Genomic DNA, 4,525 nt, shown 5'->3' with positions numbered 1-4,525 from the left:
GCAATCGGTCAAGAAGAGTGAAAACAGTCTTGGATGACAGACTTTTAGAGCAGGGTCAACATTTTAGTTAGTTAGATAGTGGTAGCTCGCATAACTGCGACAAAGATATAAATAATAAAGCAAGAAGATACCAGACAACGAGCGGTATTATTGAAAAAACATTGAAAATAGCGTGGACCGAAACCCAACTGAAGCTGTACACGATGACGGCAATACATTTATTCTGTATGGCAGTGAGACTAAAACATTTAGATAGAAGAACCACAGCCATATTACAAGCCACGAAAATGACAATCGTTGGGAAGCTACTGCGACACACACACCTTGATGAAATAAGAAAACAGGATTTACGAAATCAATTTCAAATATCTGCAGTATAGGAGAATATGACGAATATGGAAGCAACGGGGAAGAGCACTTAGAAAGAATGGCCAGTACGAGGGTTCCGAAAGTGATTCTGCCATACAGATCTATTGGACGAAGCGGCCCAAAATGACCGAGGCAGTGTTGATTAGTGGCCGGAACAAGTCGAAAGTCCTAAACCCCGAAAGGATGACGATGGTGATGTTATTAATACACATCAGCAAGGGTCTCAACGCAGTTTCTTGAAACACTCCAAAAGTTGATTTTACGTCTGCCTACGGCTTTCATAAAGGATAACATACTGTACGCTCCCTACCAGTAAATCCTCAATCCAATCACAAATTTCGCTTGATATCTCATGTAGTCACACATTTTGTTAATAACTGTTGCTGTGGTACTGGGAAAATGCTTTTCGGAAATCAAGCCACATTTATTCTACTTGACTGCCTTGGTTCTGCTGTACCGAGTAAACTCGTTAGTTTGTTCGGGTAAAGTTATCGGCATCCAGCGGATGCACGATTCGTTGTAGAATCATAAGGTAAGTCTTGAAATAATACCAAACCATTAATTAATTAATGGAGTGCTGTATTACATTTATCTCTGCTGGAACTGAACTGCCTCCAACGGAAATCAAGTACCAAGATACAGTCACCCTAGCTCTTTGCGTGCATCACTTGTCAAAAGAGATGACAGAACTCGTCTTGAGTAACAAGGTGTGCTTCCCAGTCGTAGCAAAAGACACCGTGAAAATAACGGTGAATTCAGTACGAAGTCGCTCCTCATCGCTGCGCGGGGTAGCCGCGCGATCTAGGGTGCATTGTCACGGCCCGTGCGGTTCCCCCCGTCGGAGTTTCGAGTCCTCCTTCGGGCATGGGTTTGTGTGTTGTCCTTAGCGTAAGTTAATTTAAGTTAGATTAAGAAGTGTCTAGGCTAACGACCGATGACCTCAGCAGTTGGTCCCTTAAGACCTTACCACAAATTTCCAACTTTTTCGCTCATCATCTTCCGCATGGCTTTCTCCTTTTTGCACTGTTTGCTCTTCCTCTAATCACATCCTTCTGTCTGAGAAAAGTGCTCCAGTGACTTTAGGCCGCACAAATCAAAACATTTGGCATAAAACGTCACTTCTGTAGTTGTTGTCCACAGCGTCTAAGGCATTTCGATGACAGAATACATCATTTCAGCTAACGTAATTATTTTGTCTGAATATTTGCAAGTAACGCCTGAGTATTGTAAAACTTAATTTTTTTTTTCGGCGGATACCAAAACACTGGATTTTAGCCGAAAAATTATAATAAAAAATTTACAGTTTCATTCTATATGCAAATTGGAGTTAAGGGAGGAGAAATTAATGCCCCCTGTTTTATTTCGTTTGTAGTCTGAACTCAGCCGTAGTCCGAAGCTCAGAGAAATACAATACCAATGCCATATAATCGTGAGTGGCTGACCTCTTTCTAAAGACTTAAGCTATGGCTGGAGTGTAGACGACTACACTTACGGTATCCATACACGTAGCATTGAGTATCAGTTTAATCCTGCGTCATCTGAGAAGCGATAAAGTAATGTGTAATATGTAGGATGATGTCACTTGTTAACTTTGTCATCTATGTATAAGGGGTTAAGGCTTCAAATGGTTCAGATGCCTCTGAGCACTATTGGACATAACATCTGAGGTCATCAGTCCCCTAGAACGTAGAACTACTTAAACCTAACTAACCTAAGGACATTACACACATCCATTCCCGCGGCAGGATTCGAACCTGCGACCGTAGCGGTCGTGCGGCTCCAGACTGAAGCGCTTAGAACCGCTCGGTCATACCGGCCGGCGTTAAGGCTTTAAACAGATATGTTCGCAAAGTCTGTTATTGAAGTCTTTTACAACGAAATATTAGGTAATAACAAATTCTTTTTTATTGTATAGGTTCAGAAATTATTCCATTGGAAGCTACTTATTTTTTAAGTTGATAGCCATATTTTATATAGTGAAAATGTTATCACAATATTTGATTATGAAAAATGGTAGTTAGTATCGAATTATCTTTGAAACTTCAATCCAGTAGAAAATGTGCGCATAATTTTGTCACTACGTAGAAAACAAGGATTTCGAGTAATTTTAAATTACACTTCTGTTCCACATAGCGTTGTAATTTTCTTTGATGCGATTGGCCTTTTTTTGTCCGCAAACTGACTGTTTTCGCAGTTTGACAAACTATTTTTGTGGAATTATGTATGGAATTTTGTTTGAGGTGGTTTTAAGTTGTGATCAGTGAAACCGAAGTGGTGTACTATACAGATTTTGTGATTCGCACAGCCACGTTGCGCGCACGTGGCTCCAATACAGCTATTTTATAATACAAAATTTGTTAGAATTGCGATGCTTTTCTTGTGTCAGTGTGACAATAATGGTATAAAATTCAGTCACGTTTACGGAAAAGAGTGTGCTTGTTGGATGGTTCTGGTCGAACCAAAACATCCGCATGCTTACCTGAAAATTGATTGTCAGTGGAAACGGTTGTCTCGCGCAGGACGTTGTTAAATTTAGTGGTGAAGAAATTGTTCCTCTATAAAGCCATCACACTGGTACCTTTGCAACATATATTTTAAAAATAAGGGCCTAAATTTGTTATTCAGTTTGATTACTTCACTTCACTATCCGCATCAAGGATTATTTTTTTCTTGTTTCTTTTTTCATATTTAAATTCACGATGGGAAACATTGATTTCAGACGTGGGTCTGTTGGTATCATGGAGACAGAATTTTTTATTTTAATTACTTTGATTACGCTGAGCGCCACTTAGTAGACTTCACGGATGAAGTCCTGTGGTGAGTGGATAACGTTGGAAGGCTACAAAATACGCAGAACCACAGTATCCTGCTCCCGAATCGTATCGTGCGAATTAAACATCCAAAAGTAGTCAAATCCGACCCACGTAAAAAATTAAACAGTGCCGACTATTACGTAATGAATACATTAAAACGTGTGAAGTTTCAGAGAAAGGCAATAAAATGGGTAACCGTAAATATTGTCGAAGCCACGTTTGATTCTAATCACACGCTCTCATTATGCGGCACATCGTCAGAACGAGACGTTTACGACAACGAGGAGCTATAAAAGCTGCAAATGGCCCTCATTTGACTGAAATAAATACCTTGCAATAAGCTGTTACGCCCTAACGTATATGCATGAAGGACAGCGCAGCGCCTTTCTGGAATCCGATGGAACGGCCCTCTAGTTTTCTATTCCATTGGACTGGGAGTTCCGCCGATTGGATTAAACATTTCCATTGATACGACTAAGTGACAGGCGCTCTCCAATATTATCGCACCATGAATTTTTATTGTATCCCGACGAGAACCCGCGGATGGCCATGTTGTCAAGAACCGGTTCACATATGCATGTGTGTGGTGAAGCAGTGCATTAAACTGATCTGTGTTTATAAAGCCAGTCCGCCTAAATTATCTACAGATCGACAGTATTTTGTGATTAACTAAATTACGATTATCATGTAGCGTTCTACATTTTAAGTGGGTTTAAAGCATTAATTTGTGAGTTTTTAGGAAATTATCCTTGGCAAGCAAGATACCGCTCTCGATTTCGCGTAAATTTTTCCTTGTTACTGTTAGGGTTTGCTTTCGCATGTTTGGTCTGAGTAACACATTCTGTTCACCATCAACAACGGGAAGTATGTGTACTCAGGTCAAGACGCTAACGACTACTAGGAAATTCTCGTGATCTCAGAGGCTTGTAGAACTGGCAAGTTTCTAATTCATTCCTTTTTCCAATTGCAGTTGACAGATATCTGTAAAGAATATCTTTATACTTAGAAATTTCTAATAATAGAAATGTAGGGTGACTGAAGGTAATAACGATGTGCAGGTTTTAACGCCATGTGTAGTTTAATGGCTAGCTTGGAAATATTCCGATGGTGGTAGCGCCGTGCAGATAACGAATAACAAAGGAAGGAGCTTTCACTGAATGCTTGTAGCCCCCTTGCAGCGTGTGAAGGGCAGCGGTCAGAAAGAGATCGCGTGCTAAAAGTTTACTTTCTATTGACTTTGAATGTTTTCGATGAGTTAAAGGATAGTGACCGTGCCAAATATCTCACGAAATACGCATCAAACAAAAAAAAAAAAAAAAAAGAACTACAAAGAAAGAAACTCG

This window comes from Schistocerca nitens, chromosome 9 (genome assembly GCF_023898315.1).
Source record: "Schistocerca nitens isolate TAMUIC-IGC-003100 chromosome 9, iqSchNite1.1, whole genome shotgun sequence".
NCBI lineage: Eukaryota > Metazoa > Arthropoda > Insecta > Orthoptera > Acrididae > Schistocerca > Schistocerca nitens.
Note: the sequence above shows the minus strand (reverse complement) of the source record.